Below are 26,379 nucleotides of genomic sequence, written 5' to 3' on the forward strand. Positions count from 1 at the left end.
CTCTCCAGGAGACTGACATTCAACTTCTCCAAAGAACAGGATGTTCAGATGAAAGCAATCTGTGCCTGCACTGAGGGAAGGTAACCTTGCCGTCGGTTATTGACTACACACAGCAAAGCCACTGCCAGCCTCGGCAGAGTAGTCTATGTGGGGGAGAGGCCAAGGTTATCCACTGAGTTGGCTGGTCATGCAGTTTGAGTAGGTGCCAGCTAGCAAGCGGACTCAGTGTAAAGTGTAACATCAGCTTTAATTAAAAACCCAAAGAGGGGAGGTGTTAATTTTAGTGCAGTTCATTGTCACATGTACCAAGATACATTGAAAAGCTTTTTGTTGCACACTATCCAGTCAGCAGAAAGAATATACACAAATATAATCAAGCCGTTCACATGCACCAAGGTACAGTGAAAAGGTTTTTGTTGTGTGCTAACCAATCAGCGGAAAGATTATATGTGATTCCAATCGAACCGTCCACAGTGTACAGATACAGGATAAAGGGAGTAATGTTTATTGCAAAAAGTCCAGTAACGTCCGATTGAAGATTATCCAAGGTTCTCCAATGAGGTAGATGGGAGGTCAGGACTGCACTCTAGCTGGTGAGGGGATGATTCAGTTGCCTGATAACAGCTGGGAAGAAATTGTCCCTGAATCTGGAGGTATTCTGGAGCTCTTGCTTGTTGGGCGAGGAGTGAAACTGGCCCATGATTATGCAGGCAAACTTGTTGAGGCGGCGTAAAGTGTAAATTGACTTAATGGAAGGGAGGTTGGTTTGTGTGATGGTCTGGGCTGCGTCCATGATTCTCTGCAATTTCTTGTAATTTTGATATATTAAAGCACTTCCCAATTCTGCTGATCTCTGTCCCATCCCCATTTTTCATGAATGCTTTGGCTTAAAGGCTGTTTTGATGAAGCATTGCCAAGAAAAGTTTTGGGATGTTGCCAGGACTTGAGAGCCTGAGTAAAAGGGAGTTGTGGGCAGGCTTGGACTTTATTCCTTGGAGTGCAGGAGGATAGAGGGTGATCTTGTAGAGGTGTATAAGGTCATGAGTGGCATAGATAGGGTAGATGCACAGTTTTTTTTATCCAGGGAAGGGGAATCAAGAACCAAAGGACATAGGTATATGGTGAGAGGAGAAAGATTTCACTCAGAGTGGTGGGTATATGGAACAAGCTCCCAGAGGAAGTCCAGAGGAGGTAGTTAATGCAGATACATTTTGACTGGTACATGAATAGGAAAGATTTAGAGGGATATGGGCCAAACGCGGGCAGGTGGGATAAGTATAGATGGGGCACCTTGGTTGGTGTGGGCGGGTTGGGTCAAAGGGCTTTGTCCTACCCCTTCTCTCGCATCTTTCATTCCCCCACCCACCAATGAGTCTGAAGAAGGACCCTGACCCAAAGCCTCACCTATCCATGTTCTCCAGAGATGCTGGGAGTCCTGCTGAATTATATTTTTGTAAAGTTCTGCTCATCGGATGGTGCACTTTGGATTAAGCACAGTGAGATGTAAGCCTCACCCTGCTCGCTACCCTGTGCCCCCTCTGGATTCTCACTCAGTTTTCCCCTTCCCCCTTCCAACTATATTCCTTCCTCAGGCTTCACAATTTTCACCTCTTCTATCCTTATCTGACATTTTCTGTCTCCATCTCTAACCTTTGCCCAGCCATCTACCCATCAAAAATCGCCCTCTCCTGTATCCACCTGTATCCAGCTCACTCTCCCCACCCCACCACAATCAATATGAAGGATGGTCCTGGCCTGAAACGTCAGCTATCAATGTTCTCCGGAGATGTTGCCTGATCCGCAGAGTTACTGCAGCGCTTTGTCTTCTGAAGTAGAGCTGTTGGCTAGGATTCCGGTTGGCATTTGGTTTGGCAATTGTTGGTGGGTTTGAAGGAGGGAGGGGTGGGTGGGGAGAATGTGAACTCTTTGCCCTTATCCATTTGATTGCACTCCCCAATCCAATTAATTGGCCTCTGTAAATTGCCTCTCATGAGTAGAAACAAGGAACCGCAGGTGCTGGTTTACAAAGAAAAGAGACAAAGTGCTGGAGTAATTCAACGAGTCAGCAGCACTTTCGATGAGTCGGGAAAATTTTAGATGATAACCTCATGGTTTTCATGTTCAGTTGGGACATAGAACCGGACAGCACAACAGGCCCTTCAGCCCTCAATGACAGTGCCAGGCATGCCAACATAAACTAATTCCTTCTCTCCGCACATGATCCATAATGCTCCATTCCCTGCGTATTCTCCACAGTTCTCATCTCCACAGTTGGAAACAACTAACTTCATAGACTTTTTTGTTAAAGTGCATGTTATTAAAACCTTTTTTGCTATTCATAGACATTTTAAAAGATCACAAAGATCGACTTCATTTAAAATTATGTGTTTTGTTTTGGAAAGTGTAGTTAGTCTGATGGGCAGTGTAATCTTAGGAGTGTATTGCCTCTAGGAGAAAGGGAACTGCTAGGGTTAAGAGACCAAACTTCCTTCCCATGTTAGTTGGCAGACTTGCTGTCATCTGAAAGTAATTTAATGGGTCGATTAACTTCTTGCTAGCCTGGGTGTTTTATGGCTATTTCTTTTTTTTTGTTGTATCAGTTTGACTACATTGATATCCACACCTGGCTTGCACTTGAGATTTAAAGAATTTTGGCAAATAATGTGCGGTACATATTTCATGCCATATATAGCGTACACTTGGACATTGCAATATAGTTGTTTAGTTTATTATTGTCACGTGCACCAAGATGCAGCGAAAAGCTTTTTGTTGCGTGCTATCCATTCAGTGGAAAGACAATACATGATAACAATCAAGCTGTCCACAGTGTACAGACTCGGGATAAAGGGAATTAAAGATAGTCTGAGATTCCCTAATGAGGTAGATGGTAGCTCGGGTCAGCTCTCTACTTGGTGATAGGAAGGTTCAGTTGCCTAATAACAACTGGGGAAAAACTGTCCCAGAATCTGGAGGTGTGCACTTCCAAACTTCTGAAAGCCTTGCGTGGTGTGAGAGGGGAAAAGAGGGAGATTCGCCTTTGGTGTCTGTAGGAGCCATTTATGCTTATTTCAGTTATTGCCATTGTGTTATGGCTATGTTTTAATATTTCTAGTTTATGTCTTTTTTGCCTGATTGTGGGTGTGACTTAATGCGTAATTGGGAGTGTCTAGATGGGAGGAGGCTAGCGTGTCGACAGAGGTTGTGGGTCAGTTTAGACTCGGAGGATGGTGAGCATACAGTTCTTTACCACGCGCTCGTACCATACGCTTGTATCATCTATATTTGTAAGAACCATGCGGTAATAACTGCAAGAATTCTAGATATTGTTTGAAGAAGAAACAGTTGATAAAGTACGGAAACTGATGAATTACTCTATGATTTGTGCTACTTTAATAAAACCAATTAATGAAGAAAAGAAGTTTGGAAGATTCGTTTTGTCATATCAGGGTGTGACGTGTGCGTAAGCTATAACTACATTTCATCCCCAAGAAGTAATGGCTATCGAAGTGGGATTTCGAGATGGTATAGAAACTGCCATTACAGTGTAGAAATAGTAATAGATTTGTCAAGTGAGGTTACAGGTGGCCACTAAACGCTGGTGTAGCAAGCAGTTCCACCCGCTGCGAGTGACAAAACCTAAACCTTTCCCGAGTTCTCGGTGTTGAATTTCAGCTAAATTGACACCAACTACAGCAGTTGGGAGCATGCTTGATACCAAATACCCTAACCAGTCTGAAGAAGGGTTTCGACCCGAAACATCACCCATTCCTTCTCTCCAGAGATGCTGCCTCTGAGTTACTCCAGCTTTTTGCGTCTAATCTTAAGGGAGTGTCCTTTCAGCATCTGACAGGATAATGGCCAGATGAATTATATTTCATCATGCTGGTTATGTCTTCAGTAACAAAGTATACAAAAGCATAAGCAAAGCCAATGCAGTAGAAGCTAAAATATTGAAATAAAAATACATCATTGTAAAAGTGTTCAGCTAGATAGCAACTTTGGGGGGAAAAATATGTAGTTTTAATTATTGACATCATCGGATGTGGAATATTTTAGTAAAATTTGGTTTTGAGCATATTTAACCTAGGTAGTTTACAACTAAACAATATGAACATTGAATTCTCCAATTTTAAGTAACATGCCCTTCTCCTGTCTTTCCAACACCTCACCCTGGTGCACATCCATTTCTTCTGCCATCCTGCCCCTTCCTCCCACTACCCCATCTGCTTCAACCTATATCCCTTCCTCTGGTTTTACAATTCACTCTTCTCTCCTTGCCTGGCATCCCTTTGTCCACTTTTCATCTCTTGCCTTTGTCACTTACTCCACGCATCTGCCTCACCTGTCTCCTCCTGTTTCACCAAAGAGTGGTGGGCATATGGAATAAGCAGCCAGAGGAGGTAGTTGAGTCAGGTACTATCACAGTTCAAAAAACATTTGGACAGGTACGTGGATAGGGTAGGTCTAGAAGGCTATGGGTGAAACGCAGGCAGATGGGACTAGTGTAAATGGGGCATCTTGGTCAGCATGGGCAAGTTCGGCCGAAGGGTCTGTTTCCATGCTGTATGACCCTATGCTGCCTGACCGCTATTCTTCCAGCATTTGTGTTTTGCTCAGGATTGACGCATCTGCAGATCCTTGTGTCACTGGTCATGAGCAAATGGGAATGAGCCAGTTTGAGAGTAAGTAAAGAAACAAAGATGGAATATCATCACCTGAGCCCCTTTTGTGAGATTTCAGATAGCAGAAATCATTCTGCTGCTTAGCAGTTCCGTCTGGATTGAAAATAAACTTGTTTTAAATCTACTAACTCTGCCACAAACGGGGCAGGAGACGCTTGAGGGGGAAGGTCCATCTCTTAACATTTGCTGTTTCCAGTGCAAATGTTAAGCTGACCCATTTAGCTTATAGAGCTGGATAGAGCTCTTAAGGATAGCGGAGTAAGGGGGCATGGGGAGAAGGCAGGAACGGGGTGCTGATTGAGAGTGATCAGCCATGATCGCATTGAATGGCGGTGCTGGCTCGAAGGGCTGAATGGCCTACTCCTGCACCTATTGTCTATTTAACACTCACCACAGATGCAACCTAACATGCTGAGCATTTTGGGCTCTTCAGGGTTCCAGTATCTGTGGCAGAAATGGAAAATCAGAAGCACTTTCTGTTTATGGACTAGAGCACAACTACATTAATTTAATTTAGCTGTGGGTTTCGGCTTCCACTTGAAGTGTAAGTATTTTGTGGTATTGTGATCCGACCACACGTTTCTTTCTCATTCTTTCATACTCTCATTTGTGCATCGCTCTCTCCCGCCCTCTTTCATAAGCTGCCAATAATTGTATCAAAAGCACTCCGTAAAGTAAAGCACCAGATAGAAAAGGATACATTGATAACTTTGAATTTCATTTTGAGCGATTGCATTTAATATCTAACCAAGAGATACAGTACGGTGGTTCAGTGGTAGAGTTGCTGACTTACAGTGCCAGAGACCCGGCTTCAATCCTGACTACAGTTGCTATCTGTACAGAGTTTGTACAGTTTTCCCGTGACCACGTGCGTTTTCCCTGGGTGCTCTGGTTTTCTTTCACACTACAAAGATGAACAGGTTTGCAGATTCATTGGCTTTTGTAAAGATTGAAAATTGTCCCAAGTGTGTAGGGTAGTGCTAGTGTACAGGGATCACTGGTCGATGGAGACTCGGTGGGCCGAAGGGCCTGTTTCCACACTGTATCTCTAAACTAAACTAAAGTCATGTCTGTCAGTATTCATGAATTTTATACCACTTAGTGGTCTAGTAAATGAGTGTGGTGAAGCATTGCAGTCCTTTTGGGGTCATTCTTGGGCGGGTGGGGCCATTTGGCCCACTGTGTCTCCACCATTCTATCATGGCTGATCTATTTTTTTTCTGCTAAACCCCATTCTCCTTCCTTCTCTCAGTAACCTTTGACACCCTTACTCATCAAAAAACTATCAATCTCCACTTTACAAATACCCAATGACTTGGCCTTCACTCCGTCTGTGGTAATGAATTCCACAGATTCACCACCCTCTGGCTAAAGAAATTCCTCCTCATCTCCAATCTAAAAGCATGTCCTTTTATTCTGAGGCTGTGCCCTCTGGTCCTAGACTATCCCCCTACTGTCTATAAAATCATGAGAGGAATAGACGCACAGAATTTCTTGCCCATAGTAGGGGAATTGAGAACCAGAGGACATAGGTTTAAGGTGAAGGGGGAAAGATTTAATTGGAATCTGAGGGGTATCTTTTTCACAGAAAGGGTGGGGGATGTATAGTTCGAGCTGCCGGAGGAGGTAATTAAGGCAGCGACTATTGCAATGTTGAAGAATTAATTGGGTACATGGATAGGATAGGTTTGGAGGGATGTGAGCCAAACACAGGCTGGTGGGACTAGTGTAGATGGAACATGTTGGTCAGTGTGGGCAAGTTGTGCTGAAGGGCCTGTTTCCACGCTGTATGACTCTAGGACTCTGACTCTACTGGAAACATCCTCACCACATCCACTCTATCTTGACCTTTCATTGATGCAGACCATTCTTTAAGTTAGCTTGTGCACCAAAATGTTTATCACCTGTTTGAACAAAACTGAAAGGAGCTTTCAAAGCCTGGTGATGAATAGCCTGTTCAGTGCGGGCATTGATTACAATGCCTTGGTTGGTGTGTTGGCAAGGAGGGAATGGAATCTCACGCGGGAGTAACTCAGCAGGTCTGGCCGCATCTCTGGAGAAAAAGAACGGGTGAAGTTTTGGGTCGAGGCTGAAAGTGGAGGGAAGGGAACTGGAGGTAAGAAAAGCTTTGATTCCTATCAAATGGGTTCCAACTTTGTCAGCACAATACTGAATAAGAAGGCAGGGTCAAAGCTGCTTTCTTTTGGTTGACATTGATAGGAATGGTTTAGACGGATATGGGCCAAAGACAGGCAGGTGACACTAGGGTAGATGGGGCCTAGGTAAGTTGGGTTGAAGGGCCTGTTTCTGTGCTGTATGCCATCATGACTGTTTAGCTGAGCTCTTCTTCCCGAAACGTAAAATATCCCACAGCCATGTTCTAGGGGGAAAAAAACTGGGCTGCTTATGCCTTGGGTGAAATTTATCCCATTTTGTGTCTTCCTAAAATAGATTATTTGGCTATTTATTGCTTGGCTCTGACACCTTGATGTGCATTGATGCCCTGCTGTAGTGTAAGAAAATAACTGCAGATGCTGGTACAAATCGAAGGTATTTATTTCACAAAATGCTGGAGTAACTCAGCAGGTCAGGCAGCATCTCAGGAGAGAAGGAATGGGTGACGTTTGGGGTCGAGACCCTTGATGCCCTGCTGAGTTTACCTCGTATGATCTTGGCTGTGAAGTACCTTGGGATATCTTGTAAGGTGTGAAAGTTGCTCTATAATTTCAAATTCTTTTTTGATTTGCTAATTGGTATCTAAAAGCTACTACTGGAAAGTGTAGTGGTCAACGTTAGTTGTATAGTCTTTACTCTGACGCTTCACATACGTTCGTAAGACATAGCAAAATTAGGCCATTCGGCCCATCGAGCGTGCTCCGCGATTCGATCATGGCTAATTTATTTTTCCCTCTCGACCTCATTCTTTTGCCTTCTCCCCATAACCTTGGACGCCATTACCAATCAAGAACCTGTCAATCTCCGTTTTAAAAATACCCAATATCTTGGAGTACACAGCTGTCTTTGGCAATGAATACCAGATTCACCGCCCTCTGGTTAAATAAATTCCTCCTCCTGTCCTTTCTAAAGTTACATTCTTTTATTCTGAGGCTGTGCCCTCTCGTCCTTGACTCACCCACTAGTGGAAACATCCTCGCTGCATCCACTCTATCCATGCCTTTCACTATTCGATATTTCAATGAGATCCCCCCCCCCAAATGGCTGCAACTTGAAGTATGAAATGTCTGTGCTCTACGAAGGAGATGGGGCGGTCTGTTAGGATGAGATACAAAGTCTGGGAGTCGCAAGGAACTGCTAGCACTGGAATCTCTAGCAAACCACAAAGTGCTGGAGTAACTCAGCGAGTCAGGCAGCATCTGTGGAGGGACGGACAGGAGAACTTTTGGGTCTGACTAAAAGAGGATAGAAGGCCAAAAAGATAGGTGGGAACGGGACAAAGCCTGGCAAGTGATATGTGGACATAGGTGAGGAGGGGTGTTTATTGGCAGATGGGTGGAGTGGGTGACAGAGTTTAGAGATGAAAGGGAGACAACGGGGTGTCAGATAAGGAGAAAAGAATGAAAGTAAAGCTGAGGGGAGGGATATGGGTGGAACCTCCCGTGGGGTGGGGGGGGGGCACACGAATGAGAGAGGGGGTGTTATTTAAAACGTGAGAATGAGAGGGTATGGGAAAGGTGGTTGGTTCCTCTTGCCTTGTGACCTGGACGGGAAAGGTTTAGAGGGACATTGGCCAAAATTAGATGTAGCATCATGGTCAGCATGGCGAGTTGGGCTGAAGGATCTGTTTCAATGCTATATGCTCGATGACCTGCAAAAAATGTCCTATGACTCTAGTTAAAGCTTGAAATTTTGTACCAATATTAACTGATTGGCTGACTTTTGTTAGCTATTCCAGGTGCTGGAAGCTGGACGGTGATGAGTTAGTCTGTTTAATTACTAACTGAAGTCTGTAACAATTTCATTAAGTTGAACCAAGCCAAGCACGTCTGAGCTTTTTCCTGCTGCAATGTTCGTGCCTCCACACTTTTCTAAAAGTTATTGAGCATTCTGCCAAATGCTTTTAGAATTCTGTCTGGAATAGATTAAAATGTTGCCTGACTTTTAGGTTTATGTTTATTATTGTCACGTGTACCGAGAGACTTTTAAGAGACTTTTAGATAGGCACATGGATGTGCAGGGAATGGAGGGATATGGATCACATGCAGGCAGATAAGAGGGTCTTGGCATCATGTTCGGCACAGACATTGTGGGCCAAAGGCCCTATTCTTCTGCTGCACTGTTCTACGTACTTTTACAGTGAAAAGCTTTGCTTTGCATGCTATCCAAAGAGATCAGATATAGTTTAGTTTAGAGATACAGCATGGAAACAGACCCCTTCTGCCCACTGAGTCCATGCCAACCAGCGATTACCCACACACAAGTTCTACACACTAAGGACAATTTACAGAAGCCGATTAACCAGCAAACCTGCACGTCTTTGGAATGTGGGTGAAAACCGGAGCACCCGGAGAAAGCCCACTCAGTTACAGGGAAAACCTGCAAACTGTGTACAGACAGCACCCACAGTCAGGATCAAACCTGGGACTCTGGCACTGTCAGGCTGCAACTCTACCACTGTGCCACTGTACATAAATGCCACAGGATGCTGTGGAGGTCAAGTCAATAGATATTTTTTGAAGGCGGAGATAGATAGATTCTTGATCCCTTCAACATCAAGTGTCAGGGGTTATGGGGAGAAGCAGGAGAATGAGGTTAGGAGGGAGAGATAGATCAGCCATAATTGAATGGTGGAGTAGACTTGATGGGCCGAATGGCCTAATTCTGCTCCTATCACTTATGACCAAACTATGATCAAGTCAAACTCGTCCAAAGGGAAAGATGCAAAGTACAGCATATAGTTCTCAGCATTGTAGTGGATTTCCCACTGTTCTAAGATTTCCACTGCCTTCTGCCGTCGATGAGTGTTCATTGTTGCTATTGTTTCTACGTTCAGTCATACCTTAACATGGCATAATGTAGTTATTGCTCCTATCTTATTAAAATGTTGTCTACCTATTTAGTGACGTAGGCTGCTCTATTTATTTGGAGACACAAGGAACTGAAGATGCTGAAATCTTGACCAGTCCACAAAGGGCTGGAAAAACTCAGTAGGTTGGGCAGCATTTGACTGAAGACTGACTGGTCCTGAACCGAATTATCGTCTGTGCATTCCCTCCAGAGAGGCTGTCTGACCCGCTGAATTTCTCCAGCAATTTGTGTTTTGCCCTATTAATTACCTTCCTGTCTGATCCCAATCTATAGAGTGGATGGGGACTGGGCATTGTTTTGTTTTTGCACCATATTGCTTTTATAAATTTATTGGACTTTTTTTATTTGTTTATTATATTATCTATCGAGTGTTGTGTTTACAAACCTGTTGAGGTGCTGCAACGAAGAATTTTATTGCTCTGTTTCGGAACAATAGAACACGCTTGACTCTTGAAATTTTTTATATAGTAAGGTAATCCAAAACTGGAGGGAATAGATTTAAAGTGAGAGGGGGAAGATTTAAAAAGGGCAACATTTTCACAGAGGGTGGTGGTCATATAGAACAAGCTGCCAGAGGTGGAGGTGGGTGCAATTGCAATACTTAAAGACATTTGGATAGATACTTGGATAGGAAAGGAGTAAAAGCACACTGTTTAATGCAGGTAAATGGGTTTGGCAAAGGCAGGCATCATGGTAGGCATGGATGAATGGGTCAAAGGGCTGGTTCTCTGAGTTAAATACTGTAAACCCTCACTATAACGGACCACACAGAGGTAGATGGTGCCCGCTATTACCCGTTGTCCGCTATAACTGAATAAGGAGGTTAATATGTACAGTACTATTAGAAAAAACAGCCAATAAACATGTACTGCACAATAAACAATAAAGGACACAAAATACGCAATACCCAAGGGACAACATAGTGGCGCCGCGGTAGAGTTGCTACCATACAGCGCCAGAGACCTAAGTTCGCAGTTCCCTGTGGTCCCACGAGGTTCCCTGTGGCTGCGTGGGTTTCCCCCAGATGCTGGCTCTACCCCATGCACTGTGAGCTGTCCCGAGTGTGTGAGATGCAACTGCCAGAGGAAGAGATGGAGGTGGATGCAATTACAATGCTTAAAAGACATTTGGATAGATTCTTAGATAGCAAAGGACTAAAGGCAGAGGGGTTTATTGCAGGCGTCATGGTAGGCATGGATGAGTTGGATCAAAGGGCCCTTAGTTAAATATGCAAAATTTGAGGTAAATATTTTTTTGGGTAGACTTTGCAATTCCTTCGTTCTACATCAATGTGTCCTAACTATCAGTTCCGAGAGATCGGACCAAAGGAAAGGCTGAGTAGCTCAGTGAAATTGTTTATCTTCTAGTTTATTGAAATATATGTTTGGTTTCTTAAAAACTGGATATGCTCCATTTGATGTTCAATGGTGCTTTTATTGTCATGTACGAAATGCTAACAGTGAAATCCTTTTTCTTACAAACAGTCCAACAGAGTTTTTCCATACCTCCGATCCCCGATTAGCAAGTGAAAAGAAACAGTCTACAGTTGAGAACATAAATATAGAAAAGTACAGCACAGGATCAGGTCCTTTAGCCCATGATGTCTGTGCTGAACATAATGCCAAGACCAACTCTTACCTGCCTACACATAACATATATTCCTCCACTCCCTGCGAATACATGTGCCCATCTAAAAGCCTCTTCAACGGCAGAATGCATTAAATAACTGGTGTGTGTTGCATTTTGTTGAATGTTTGGAGCTCTGTTTCCTACCAGCAGTTTATCTAAAGCCAGCAGATTTGGGTCGTCTTCTCTTGATCTGCAGATGAGATCATTGAATTGCGCAAGCTAATAGAGAAGAAAAATAAATCCTCAGCTGACTTGCTACAAACATAGGAGGCTGAGGTAAGAGAAGTAGTCTGTCGATTATATTTGCATATTGTGGTCTGAGCAGTAGTAATCTGTGGTTTGGAAAGTAAATATTAATAGTATTCCACTGGGGTTTCAGCTAACAGTTTCAAAAACTCCCACATAGTGAAATGTTTGTGTTCTATCGGCACCTTCATTTTCCCTTTGCAACATTTCATGTGCAAGTTTTGAAATGGTTCTTCTGAAAGAGCCAACATTAATGCTGATATTTAAGATTTAAAGTATTGTGCACAAAAATGTTGCGCAAGTGACTTGTTAAATTGGACAGTAGGGTGTTCAATAACCCCAACACTTCAACCCACCGAGTCTGTGCTGACTTGCGATCACCCTACACGCTAACCTACACACGCTAGGGACAATTTTAACCTACATAATTAACATACAAAACCTGTATGTCTTTGGGGTGTGGGAGGAAACTGGAGCACCCAGAGAAACCCACGCGGTCACTAGGCGAACATATAAATTCCATACAGACAGCACCCATAATCAGGATTAAACCTGGGTCTCTGGTGCTATGAGGCAGCAACTCTACTATTGCGCCACTGTGCTGCCGTAAACTGCAAATGTAGGTTTACAAAAAAAGGCATAAAGTGCTGGAGTAACAGCGGGTCAGGCAGCATTTCTGGAGAACATCTGTCTGTCATGGGTGACGTTTCCAGTCAGAAACCTTCTTCAGGCTGATTGTGGTGGAAGGAGGGGGAAGAAGCTGGAAAAGAGAGGTGTGGTGGGGGGAGACATACCCACCGTTCATCCGCTGCTCTAGATGTCAACTTCTTTACATCGGCGAAACCAAACGCAGGCTCGCCGATTGTTTCGCTCAACACCTTCGCTCAGTCCGCCTTAATCAACCTGATCTCCCGGTGGCTGAGCACTTCAACTCCCCCTCCCACTCCCAGTCTGACCTTTCTGTCATGGGCCTCCTCCAGTGCCATAGTGAGACCCACCGGAAATTGAACAGCACCTCATATTTCGCTTGGGCAGCTTGCAGCCCAGTGGTATGAACATTGACTTCTCCAACTTTAGATAGTTCCTCTGTTCCTCTCTTCCCCCCCTCCCCCTTCCCAGTTCTCCCTCTAACTTCCTGTCTCCACCTATATCTTCCTTTGTCCCGCCCCCCTGACATCAGTCTGAAGAAGTGTCTCGACCCGAGACGTCACCCATTCCTTCTCTCCTGAGATGCTGCCTGACTTGCTGAGTTGCTCCAGAATTTTGTGAAATAAATGACCTGACTCAAAATATCATCTATCCATGTTCCCCAGAGATGCTGCCTGACCGTCGAGATACTCCAGCACTGTGCCTTTTTTTGTCAGACTGTTGTTTGAATGTAATAGTGTAATTTTGAAGGAATATTGTTGGCAAAAGGTGTGATTAACTTGTCAGATGGAGTGCATGGTTGAACACTTCAATAAACTGCAGTTTGATTATTATCCCAATGTTGTTTCAACGAAAGCAACTGAAATCTCATCAATAAATTAATTGTAGATGTCTGTTTTATCAGTGTGGCATCAAACTTAAAATATTGAGTATTTCAACTCTAAGGGAACATGAGGTTTGTTGAAACTTTTATATTTAGCAAGAGGATCAGATCAATCTTTTCATGATATCTGTGCCGAACATGATGGCAAGTTAAATTAATCCCATCTGCCAGCACGTGATCCATTCCCTGCGTGTTCATGTGCCTATCTAAAAGCTTCTTAAAACCACGAGTGTATCTGCCTCCATCACCACCCTTGGCATTGCATTCCAGACACCTGCCACCCTCTGTTGAAAGAAAACTTGCCCCGCACATCTTTTTAAACATTCCTCCTCTGACCTTAATCCCCTGCCCTCTAGTCTATGACATTTTCACCCTGGGGAAAGCGGTTCTGACTGTCTACCCTATTTGTTCCGCTCATAATTTTATGAACGTCTATCGGGGGGGCACAGTGGCGCAGCAGTAGTGTTGCTGCCTTACAGCGCCAGAGACCCAGGCTCGATCCTGACTGCGGGTGCTGTCTGTACGGAGTTTGTACGTTCTCCCTGTGACCAGGTAGGTTTTCTCTGGGTTCTCTGGTTTCTTCCACACTCCGAAGATGTACAGGTTTGTAGGTTAATTGGCTTCTATAAATGATTAATTGTCCCTAGTGTGCAGGATAGTGCTAGTGTACATTGGTCAACGTGAACTTGGTTTGCCGAAGGGCCTCTTTCCATGTTATATCTCTCAAGTCTCCTCTCAACCTCTGCCACTCCAGTAAAAACTCCTTCCCCTAGTACACTTCCATTGTTTACTTCTACTTTGATCATTTTGTTGCTTATCCTTCTGGCATCTCCCAAACCCATGATCACCTGTACAAAAGAGGAGAGGGAAGTGCAGGGAACATCACTACCTGCAGAATTCCCCCTCCAGCCTAACGTGGAAGGAAATTGCTGTTCCTTCGTCATCCTGTAGCTTGTTCCAGCCACATTGTGGGAGATCCGGAGATGTACTAGTGATTCAAGAAGGCAGCTTGCTACCACTACCACATTGGAAGTAGTTTGGATAGACAAAAAAAATGCTGGGATTGTCACTGAAACACAAGGACCAAACAAAAATAATGAATGTGGGGTAAAAAAACAGTTTATAGAGTGATACAGTATGGAAGCAGACCCTTAGGCCTAACTCATTCCTGCTGAACAAGATGCTCCATCTAAGCTAATCCTGTTTGCCTGCGTTTGGCCTATATTGCTCAAAACCTCTCCCATCCATTTACCTGCCCAAGTTTTCTTTTTTTTTTGGGGGGGGTGAAAATACTCAAATTATTTTTCACCTTGTTCTCCTTATTTCCTCTCCATCCCTTTTTCAAACAAAGTTCTTAAACAGATCTCATCAATTTCACACACAACGCTTGCCGTTATTTTCAAAGCATGCAATTACACTACAATTTGCTTACCACCACAATAGGTCAACGGTGGATGCAATCTCACTGGCTCTCCACTTTACCCTGCACCACTTGGACAATTGAAACACACTCATCAGGCTGTTGTACATAAACTACAGCTCAGCATTCAACACCATCACCCCCCCAAACTTACCATGCACATGGAACTGGGTCTCTGCACATCCCTCTCCAACTAAATTCTCAACTTCCTCAATCAACCAACCACAACCTGTACGAATTGGCAACAGCACTTCCTACTCGATAACCATCAGCACAGGAGCAGCTTAAGGCTGCCTGCTCAGCCCCCTGCTCTGCTCACTCTATATTCACCACTGTGTAGCCAGACACAGTTCCAACTCCATCATCAAATTCACTGAGGACACCACCATTGTTGGATAAATTACAGATGACGATAAGTCCAAATATTGGAGGGAAATCGACCGACTGACTCAAAAGTGCCAGTACAACGACCTTGCTCTCAACGTCATTAAAACTAAAGAACTGATTGTGGACTTTGGAAGAGGAAGGTCGAGGATCCACAAACCTGTCTTCATCGGGACAACAGAAAGATGCGCAGCTGGTGAGAGGGGAGGGAGGGAGCCTCACAAAGTCCGAGCGCTTCCCTTCGGTGGCGGCGGCCCAAAGAAAGCGCTGTCCCCAGGGGCTACAACATGAGCCGCAACACCAACCGCATCAACCGGACGGTGCAGCAGCCGGTGAAGAAAGGCTCGCTGGTCCACCTTGCAAGCTGGGGATGGTGTCTGAAGCATCTGTAGACCCATCTGCTATAACTGAAATCTGTTATAAGGGGGTCTGTTACAATGAGGGTTTACTGTAATGGAAGACTCAGGACAGTGTGTGAGCAATTTTGCCTTGGGTAAAGGGAGAATGAATGTTCCTTCTCCACAATAATGGTGACCTTGGAAGTCTAGAGAGCAGCTGCCTTGCTCCCGATGGAGAACTCTGGCAGACACTAAGGAAACTACAAAAGGAATTTTATCAAACTATCTCAGTGAGTTGCACAAAAGAATGTTCCTCCTAAAATGGACTGTGTAGAGAAAAGAAACGAAGCTGATACAGAGATTAGGCTTGTAAATGTTCACCAGCTGCTTTTACTTTAGAGACAGCGTGGAAACGGGACCTTTGGCCCACCGAGTCAGCACCGACCAGCAATCACCCGTACACTAACACTGTCCGACACACATGGGACAATTTACAATTTTTTATCGAAGCCAATTAACCTACAAACCAGAGATCACCCATGCACTTTCTATCCTACACACTAGGGACAATTTACAGAAACCAATTAACTTCCAAACCTGTATGTCTTTGGAAAGTGGTAGGAGCCGGAGCACCCGGAGAAAACCTATGTGGTCACAGGGAGAACGAATAAACTCCGTACAGACAGCACCCGTAGTCAGGATCGAACCTACGTGCTGTGAGGCAGCGACTTAACAGCTGCTCCACTGTGCCACCCTGCTGACTCCTGATTGGTGTGACTCTGATGTGGTCAGCATGCTGCATATTGACCATTCTTTCGGCATGAAGCAGAGAGCTCACCAGTAATAGAAAAACCACAGTCTATCCAAAGCATTGGCATTGCGATGTGCTCTGATAACGACTGACCTTGGCATTTGTACCATTAAAACATTTTGTTCAATTCTCAAGTGCCAGTACTCAACAAGTACTTAAACATAAAACAAGTGTACGGGTGATCGTTGATCAGCGGGGACTTGGTGGGCCAAAGGGCTTGTTTCCGAGCTGTATCTCTGAATTAAACTAAACTGCAGATTAATTGTGGAAGTAGAGTTCAAATTTGCAGATTTTAACAGCTTCTGTGATTAAAACTGAGAGTTGCAAAGAACGTATTAACTGAGTAACAGTTTTCATAATGTGTGGAGATAGGCTGATTACAGTGGATTTATATTTATTAATAATGATCCTTGCTGTCATTAAGTGACAGCAACGTAGTGTCACAGAGTTATACAGCACGGAAACAGGCCCTCCAGCCCAACTTGCTCATGCAGACCAAGATCCCCCATCTATGCTTGTCCCACCTGCCCTCATTTAGTGCACAGCTCTCCAAACCTTTCCTATCCATGTACCTGTCCAAATGTCTTTTAAATGTTGAAATTGACCCCGGTTTTAACAAGTAAATGGATGTTGAGTGGTGACATTTCAGATCTTGACCCTTCTTCAGACTGGAAATCGAAGGAAAAGAGCTGGAGGTAAGAAAAGGCCAGAACAAAGACCCCTCTACAGTCTGAAGAAGGGTCTCGACCTGAAACATCACCCATTCCTTCTCTCCAGAGATGCTGCCTGTCCTGTTGAGTTACTCCAGCATTTTGTGTCTATCTTCGGTTTAAACCAACATCTGCAGTTCCTTCCTACGCACAGGTAGAAGAGGGAAATGGGAATGACCAGGGTTACTGGCATTCTCGATGATACCTCAGCCTTCCGATGCAATACACGGTGAAGATGGACTGGGTGGAAGGGGGTGACGAGCCTGTGATGGACTGGGCTGTGTTCACCACTCTCTTCAGGTTCAGGAGAGCAAGAGCAGAGCAGTTGCCACACCAGGCTGAGATGCATCCCGTCAGAATACTTTCGATAGTGCATCTGTGGAAGTTCGATGAACCCTCAGAGATCCCAAATCTTTTCGGAGGCCAAAGTAAGTCAATAAGGCACTTTCCTGTTCACCACGTGGATGTGAAAGGGCCAGATTTGATTGTTGGTGATAAGAATGCCTAGGAACTCTAAGCTAACAACCTTCTCTACAGCAGTTCCATTGATGAGGATAGGTTGTTTCCCCCCCCCCCCCCCCACTTCCTTTGGTCAACAAACCAACTTTACCTGAAAATATACTTTGGATTTACAGTCAGTAATGGCTAGTGCCAATTACCTGATGTTGGTGTTTGTAGAGTCATACAGTACGGAAACAGGCCCTTCAGCCTAACTTACCCACACCGACCAACATGTCTCATCTACACTAGTCAATAGACAATAGATGCAGGAGTAGGCCATTCGGCCCTTCGAGCCAGCACCGCCATTCAATGTGACCATGGCTGATCATTCATGATCAGTACCCCGTTCCTGCCTTCTACCCATACCCCCTGACTCCGCTATCATTAAGAGCTCTAGCTCTCTCTTGAAAGCATCCATAGAATTGGTCTCCACTGCCTTCTGAGGCAGAGAATTCCACAGATTTACAACTCTCTGACTGAAAATGTTGTTCCTCATCTCCGTTCTAAATGGCCTACCCCTTATTCGTGAACTGTGGCCCTTGGTTCTGGACTCCCCCAACATTGGGAACATGTTTCCTGCCTCTAATGTGTCCAATCCCTTAATAATCTTATATGTTTCAATAAGATCCTATCACATCCTTCTAAATTCCAGAGTATACAAGCCCAGTCGCTCCAGTCTTTCAACATACGACAGTCCCGCCATTCTGGGAATTAACCTAGTGAACTTGCGCTGCACGCCCTCAATTGCAAGAATATCCTTCCTCAAATTTGTCCCACCTGCCTGCGATTGGTCCATATCCCTCTAAACCTATCCATATACCTGACCAATATTTCTTAAACGTTGGGATACTACCTGCCTCAACTATCTCCGCCGGCATCTCGTTCCATACATCCACCGCCCTTTGTGTGAAAAAATGTCCCCTCCGGTTCCTATGCTGTTCTGTTCTATGTTTTATGAAGCAACGCACAGAGCTAAGGTAATAAGCTGCTATGGTTGGCATGGGAGTGTTTTATTGTTTTTTCTTTTGTAAGATGTTACAAATTAGTACAACAAATTTAAAGCTAGTAGCTTCAATATAGAAAGCTCTCCAACCACTTGAAAAGCAGGCTCTGGCAGAAATGGATAACAAAGCTTAAAAAATTGCAATGTAGGAAGGAACTGCAGTTGATGGTTTATACCGAAGATAGACACAAGATGCTGAAGGAACTCAGCAGGTCAGGCAGCATCTCTAGAGAAAAGGAAAAGGTGACATTTTGAGTCAGAACCTTTCTTTAGATGCGAGTCTGAAGTGTTCCGACCCGAAATGTCATCTATTCTTTTTCTCCAGAGATGCTGCCTGACCCACTGGGTTACTCCAACATCTTGTGGTTATTTTAAAAATTGCAGATCGCTGAATACACTTTTAGTAGTTGCAAGCAGATTGAACTGGACGTGGGGTGGAGTTGGAGGAGAAGGGGAGAGAGAGTGCATCCTTTGCTGCCAAAGGAATAGAAGCGGCGAGATACACATCCGAGTGGGAACGTGAGAGACTGAAATTGGCGGAATGTTCGCCTGGGTGTGGAATGTGGTGGATGAAGAGAATTGAACGAGAATGTATCATTGAGCCATTTACAGACCAGAAGTTGGTGGAAGACCAGATCTGGGTGGGAGCACGGTTAATGGAATTTTTATGTCCAGCAAAGTTTGCAAAGTGTGATGAACTGATGCCCAGATGGGAGAGAATTGGAATATAGTAGTCGAGTCAAGTCAAATTTATTTGTCACATACACATACTCGATGTGCAGTGAAATGAAAGTGGCAATGCCTGCGGGTTGTGCACAAAAAGAATTACAGTTACAGCATATAAATAAAGTTAATAAGTTACTAAACATAGCACAAAAAGTGTCGACAAAAATTTAGTCTCTGGGGTTATAAAAGTTGACAGTCCTGATGGCCTGTGGGAAGAAGCTCCGTCTCATCCTCTCCGTTTTCACAGCATGACAGCGGATCCTCGCAACAACGAACCAGGGGTGTGGGGAGAGGATGGTGTCGGTTATTGCCGATAGTCAGCTATAACTGAGTGGATAAAGTTTAACCCAAGGCTGGGAGTCAAGTAACACGGCGTTGGGGGGAGGGGATTAAACGTGCAAATTCACAGACCCGGGAGCCGCCAAGCCCACACACGGTGCACCGGGAACAGGCTCGGTAACCACTCTGCCTTCATGCTGCCCGCACTCTCTGCTTCTGCAACCAGAATTATGTCACGTGGCACCAGCTCGTTGGGCAACTGGCGGAAGTGGGAGGTCGTTCAATGTACTTTGGAAGTGACAAGAATGAATGCAAGTTTCACATTGTGTGACTTGAATGGATGATGAGCCAAAGACATCCATTTGACTATATTCTGGTAGAACTCAACGGTTATGGGGAGAAGGCAGGAGACTGGGGTTGAGAGGGAAAAATAGATCAGCCTTGATCGAATGGTGGAGTAGACACGGTGCTGAATGTTCTAATTCTGCTCCTAATGATCTATGATCTATTGAATTTGCATGTGTCATTTTCTCCCTCTCTCGTACTTGTTCTCTAGCTTTTTCATGTTTATTCCATAAGACAGAAGAGAAGAGTTAGGCTGTTCGGTCCATTGTGTTTGCTTCACTTATTTCGATCATGGCTCATCTATTTTTCCTCTCAACCCCCTTTCCCCCGTAACATTTGATGCCCTGACTAATCAAGAACCCATCAATCTCTGTGTTAAAAATACCCAATGTTCTAGCCTCCACATACCGTCCCTTTCTCTCTTTCGTGCTTCACAGCTAATTACAAACAGGAGACACATTGCTGTCATGTTGGGAAATGCTGCTACTAATTCACTCACAAAGTGTTGATAAATACAAGTACCAGGCAATATAATTTGATACTGTACAGAGTGATAATGTACAGAATATTAGGGGAGCTAATTTATTTTGCTCTTTAGAAGTGCCATTGGATCATTTAGTTACAACTGAGAACTAAAACATACAATAGTTTAAGTCTGGATCAAAAGACTACCTCTGAGGTTGCTGTATGCTCTTGGTGCTGCATTTGTGTTGCCTTAAATTGGGTGCTTCTTTTCAATATTGTGGTTGAAGAGGTGCTGAAGGACCTGACATGTATAACAGTAGACAAATGTCCCAGGCCTGATCAGATATATCCAAAGACACAGTGGGAAGCTAGAGAGGAAATTGCGGAAGCCCTGGGTGAAATTTAAGAGTCGTCATTAAACACAGGCGAGGTGCCGGAAGACTTGAGGGTGGCAAATATTGTGCCTCCATTCAAGAAGGGCTGCAGGGAAAAGGCTGGAAACTATAGGCCAGTGAGCTTAATATCTGTATTTGGAAAGTTACTAGAGAGTATTAGGGATAGGATATACAAGCATTTAGACAGACAAGGGTTGATTAGGGAGAGTCAGCATGGTTTTGTATGTGGGAGGTTGTGTCTCACGAATCTGAGTTTTTTGAAGATGTGACCAAAACGATTGATGAGGGCAAGGCTGTAAATGTTGAATATATGGAGTTCACCAAACATTCGACAAGGTTCCACATGGTAGATAGAGCTCTGGAAGGTTAGATCACATGGGATCCATGGAAAGTTAGCTGAATGGATAGAAAATTGGCTTCATGGACGGAAACAGAGGGTGATGGTGGAAGGTTGCTTCTCGGACTCGAGGCATGTGACTAGTGGTGTGCCTCAGGGTTCGGTGCTGGGCCTATTACTGTTTGTCATCTATATCAATGATTTGGATTGATTAAACATTAATGCAATTTCCCCCTGCACAGATGCATTGTTCTACTATTTTCCTAAAAGGGCACAAAATGCTGGAATAACTAAGTGGGTCAGGCAGCATCTCTGGAGAACATGGATAGGTGACGTTTCGGGTTGGGACCCTTCTTCAGTCTGAAGAAGGGCCCTGACCTGAAGCGCCACCTATCTATGTTCACCGGCGATGCGGTCTTGACCTGCTGAGTTACTCCAGCACTTTGTGTCCTTTATTTGTAAACCAGCATCTGCAGTTCCTACTTACCACTATTTTCCTGTTCTCATTACTGGCATGTTAGGGCAACACAGTGGCGCAGCGGTAGAGTTGCTGCCTTACATCGCCATAGACCCGGGTTCAATCAAGACTATGGGTGCTGTCTATATGGAGTTTGTACATTCTACCTGTGACCGCGTGGGATTTCTCCGGGTGCTCCGGTTCCTCCCGCATTCCAAAGACGTACAGGCTTGTAAGATAATTAATTGGCTTTGGTAAAATTGTAAATTGTCCCTAGTGTATGGGATAGTGTTAGTGTGCGGGGTGATTGCTGGTCGGCAGAACTCGGTGGGCCAAAGGGCACGTTTCCATGCTGTGTGATTAAAGTCTAAAGTTAACTTTGAAAAAGTTCATCTGTATGGACTTCCGCAGAGTTAGAACCATCATATATGCCTAGGCTGCTGAGGTTGCCTAATTTAAAACTCTTAAAGATTACCATATTAGGAGCGAACCTTCTGTCAGTCGGCCAGCAGAACCACCTGTCTACCTGCCCCTTCTGACCATGGAGACTCCAGAAAGGTTGCCCTGGTGTGGCCTGAGAACGAATGGGCCTCCCAATTTTGGCTCATTTGTGCTCATTATATGTAGAATGATCGCTGGCAGTGATTGATTTATCATTCATAGATTCTACACTATCAGTAACTCTGTGTTCAGATTGCAGGGTGCATATTAGCTAATGTTCTGGAGACTAATATGCATTCATTATGCATTATTAAGCTCCCCCCTGAAGGGTCATTGGACTCGGTGGGCCAAAGAACCTGCTTCCATGCTGTATCGCTAACTGAACTAAGAAAGGGTCCTGACCCGAAACATCACCTATTTCTTTTCTCCAGAGATGTTCCTGACCTGCTGAGTTACTCCAACATTTTGTCTATCTTCGGTATAAGACAGCATCTGCTGTTCCTTCCTACACATGCATTCTTTATATCCGGGCCTACTAATGGTTTATTGATTTTTAAAATGCAAATGCTAACGTTCCCTTATGCGGGTTTTTCTGTTGTATTAGCTCCTGTTTTTTATTAATGTGTTTCTTGGCTTGAAACATGCTTTCTAAGGTGTATGATAACAATAATTTTTATATAGTTCACAGAATGTTCTGTTGCCAATGGTAGTACATATTGCCTGTGAAAGTTGATACCACAGGTACAGAAAAATAAAGTGCTTTTTCTTTGCATAGTCAGTGACTTGTCCAAGTGCTGTACGTTTCGGTCAACACTTCTGCACTGTCCGAGCTGACATCTTTCAACTGTAAGAATCCAGGTCCTATCCTGTTCCCTGAGGTGGCCATTCAAAATAATGCTGTATGATTGTTTATTATTGAACTGTGTGGTAATTCTCCCCACTGCCCCAACCAGTAGTTACTCCTCAGTTCACCACCATCTGGTTTCGGTTTATTTTTGTCACATTGGGGCGGCACAGTGGCTCAGCGGTAGAGTTGCTGCCTTACAGCGCCAGAGACCTGGGTTCAATCTTAGCTCGGGTGCTGTCTGTGTGGAGTTTGTATTTTCTCCCTGTAACCCTGTGGGTTTTCTCCAAGTGCTCTGGGTTCTTCCACTTTCCAAAGACAGGTTTGTAGGTTAATTGGCTTCTACAAATTGTCCCTAGTGTGTAGGATAGAACTAGTGTTGGGTGATTGCTGATCGGCCTGTACTCAATGGGCCTATTTCTACGCCGTCTCTCCAAAATTTGAAAACTAAATGTAACAAGGTACAATGAAAAGCTTATTTTGAATGCTAGCTAATCAAATATGATAATACTATACATAAATGCAATCAGGCCAAACTGAAGTACAATAGGTAAAGCCTCCTTGGCTGCCTGGTCCTATCGCATGGTTATTGCCAACTTGCTGTGTTCAGTTTGATTATCACATTAAAGGTGGACACAAAATGCTGGAGTAACTCTGGGTTAGACAACATCCCGGAGGAACATGAATAAATGACTTTTCGGGTCAGAACCTTTCTTCAGACTGATTTCAGGTTGATTATCAATTTTTGGACTTTGAAACAGCATCTGCTGTCCCTTCCTACACATGCATTCTTTATATCTGGGCCTATGTATCCAGTGCAAAACCTGGTGACTCTTGTATACTGTCTCAGCGAACTATTCCTATACATTTGTATGTATCTAAAATGTGCTTATGTAGAGGAATACGTTTACTGAAGTATACAAAAAATAATTTCACTATACCTCAGTGCATGTGACGATAAAGCACCTTTGAACCATTCCCCACATTGCAGTAGTATTGTATTCTCAAGTGCATTGGCTGGAATTTCTGATGTTTATAAGCAATTTTTTAAAGAAATGTTAACAGATTTCTTTTTGTTTAAGCCACTTTTGTTCTCCCAGTATTGGAATAAACATTCAGCTATTTAATTTGTTAGTCTGTGTGAAACACGGGCTTCGTTGAAAGTGAGTGTCATAACGTGGCATAAAAATGCATCGTTACAGATAATAAATAGAGCATTAGCAGCCATGCATCGTGGCGTGTCATGTTTCCTCCTGAACTGCTGCAAAGCTGAGAGCCATCAGCTATACAGTAATCTGTGGCTGCTGCTTCACTTGATGAAAGGTTGTGTTGAACTGAACTGCTAAAGGGTTAATGTGAATGGCAGGTGAGGGAGTTATACCTTAATAGTTCTGAAGTTTTCGTTTCAACTATTTGCCGGAGGTCCGGGTTCGATCCTGACCTCTGGTGCTGTCTGTGCGGAGTTCGCACGTTCTCCCTGTGAACACCTGGGGTTCCTCCGGGTGCTCTGGTTTCTTCCCATCTCCCAAAGATGTGCGGGTTTGCAGGTTAATTGGCTGCTGTAAATTGTCCCGAGTGCTTAGGGAGTGGATGAGAAAGTGTGATAACATGGAACGAGTGTAAACGGGCAATTGATGATTGTCGTGGGTTCTGGGCCAAAGGGCCTGTTTCCATGCTGTATCTCTAAACTAAACTAAAACCTGGTAATTACTCTCGATTAGTGGGAGTTTCTGTCGGGTGGATGTGGGAGGGAGATATCAGAATTTGCTGAGCAAAGGGCTTTCAAGCCCAGTTTAAAATTATCTGCATTGCTAAAGGTATGAAGACAGGCAGCGGAAGATGTTTTGACTTGTGCTGAGCTCTTTATTTTCGGCAGCTGGGTTGTCATGTGGGAGATATCAGACCTGTTTTTTCAGTATTATAGCAGCACAGGACCCAGTATCTTGGACATTCATTTACTACTGACTTTGATTTCCCCCTGAGAGATTTTAGACCGATTTAAACAAATCAACTTTGTTTTAAAATTTTTGATTTTCAGAGGTGATTATCTTCTTGAGTTAGATTTTGCCATTTGGTGATTTTTTTTTCTTTTTATCAGATCGAATCAGATCTTTAATTTAAAGTAATTATTTCAGCACTAACCAGCTGTACAAAATGGACCAGTAAAACCATCAGGCTCCTTCTAGGTTTTTCTCAGTTTTAAATTCATACCTAGTTTAGTTTATTGTCACGTGTACAGAGGTACTGTGAAAAGTGCTTTTGTTGCATGGTATCCAGTCAGCAGAAAGACTATACATGATTGCAATCAAGCCTTCCGTGGTGTACAGAATAAAGGAAATAATGTTTAGTGCAAAGTAAAGTCCGATTAAAGATACTCCAAGGGTCTCCAATGAGATAGATGGTAAGTCAGGACCGCTCTCTAGTTGGTGATAGGATAGTTCAGTTGCCTGATAACGGCTGGGAAGAAACTGTCCCTGATTCTGGAGGTGTGTGTTTTCAATCTTCTGTACCTTTTGCCTGATGGGAGAGGGGAGAAGAAGGATCCTATTGTAAAGAATCGGGATGGTGTAATAATTGAAGGAGTTAGTAGTACACAGTCATGTAGTATAGGCCAAAAAGTCACACTCTCTTATTGGTTTAATTTTCTGCTCCTCCAGTCCATAGTAAGATCTAGCCACAGTGAGCAAAGTTGGACCTCTGCACGAATACTGAACCATATGAAACGTCCAATGTGATGGAGCCATATTGGGACATCAATGGCCAGAGAACTGAACGTCAGCAAGGTTCAGGAGAAGGGGTGTAGCATGGTTGGGAAGAAGGGAGCGAGAAGACAAAGTTCGAATCAGATCTTTAATTTAAAGTAATTATTTCAGCACTAACCAGCTGTACAAAATGGATTTATGTTCTGATTGTGCATGGTGGCACAGTTGGTAGAGCTACTGCCCAACAGGCCAGACACCTGGGTTTGATCCTGACTTCGGGTGCTTTCTGTATGTGGAGCTTGCACTTTCTCCCTGTGATAGCACAGGTTTCCTCTGGGTGCTCCGGTTTCCTCCTACATCCCACAGATATGTGGTTTGTAGGTCAATTGGTCTGTGCGTCGGGAATGGAAGAGAAAGTGGGATAGCATTGAACTAGTATGAACGAGTGAGCGATGGTCGGCCTGGGCTCAGTGGGCCTAATGGCCTGTTTCGATGCTGTATTGCTAAACGAAACTGAAGCAGGGTCCCAATCTGAAAAGCGAGTATGAAGAAGGGACCTGACCCTAAACGTCACCTATCCATGTTCTCCAGAGATGTTGCCTGACCCACATCCCAAAGACGTGCGGGTTTGAAGGTTAATTTAACCTCTGTAACTTGTTCCTAGTGTGCAGGGAGTGGATACGAAACTGGGGTAACATAGACCTAGTGTGCGACTGGGCGATCAACAATCACCGTGAGTTTATAGTTCATGTTGCCTCAGCAACGCCACCAGTATAATCAAGGACTCTTCTCCCCTCTCCCATCAGGCAGGAGGTAGAGAAGGTTGGAAATGCACACCTCCAGATTCAGGGACAGTTTCTTCCCGGCTGTTATTAGGCAACTGAACCTTTCTATCAAAAAATAGAGAACGGTCATGAGCGAGTATCTACTTCATTGGAGACCCTCAAACTGTCTTTAATTGGACTTTATAGGACTTAATAATCTTGCACTAAACGCTATTCCCTTTATCCCATATCTATGCGCTGTGGATGGCTTGATTGTAATCATCTTTCCGCTGACTGGATAACACGCAACAGAAACTTTTCAC

At 44.0% G+C, this 26,379-nt stretch overlaps 1 protein-coding gene across 6 annotated transcripts in view; it reads left to right on the forward strand.

Annotated features, from left to right (window-relative positions):
* zbtb47b (zinc finger and BTB domain containing 47b) overlaps positions 1-26,379 on the forward strand; it is a 165,102-nt gene that overhangs the window by 60,472 nt on the left and 78,251 nt on the right. The window lies entirely within an intron of this gene.

Source organism: Rhinoraja longicauda, chromosome 2, assembly GCF_053455715.1.
Source record: "Rhinoraja longicauda isolate Sanriku21f chromosome 2, sRhiLon1.1, whole genome shotgun sequence".
Classification (NCBI taxonomy): domain Eukaryota; kingdom Metazoa; phylum Chordata; class Chondrichthyes; order Rajiformes; family Arhynchobatidae; genus Rhinoraja; species Rhinoraja longicauda.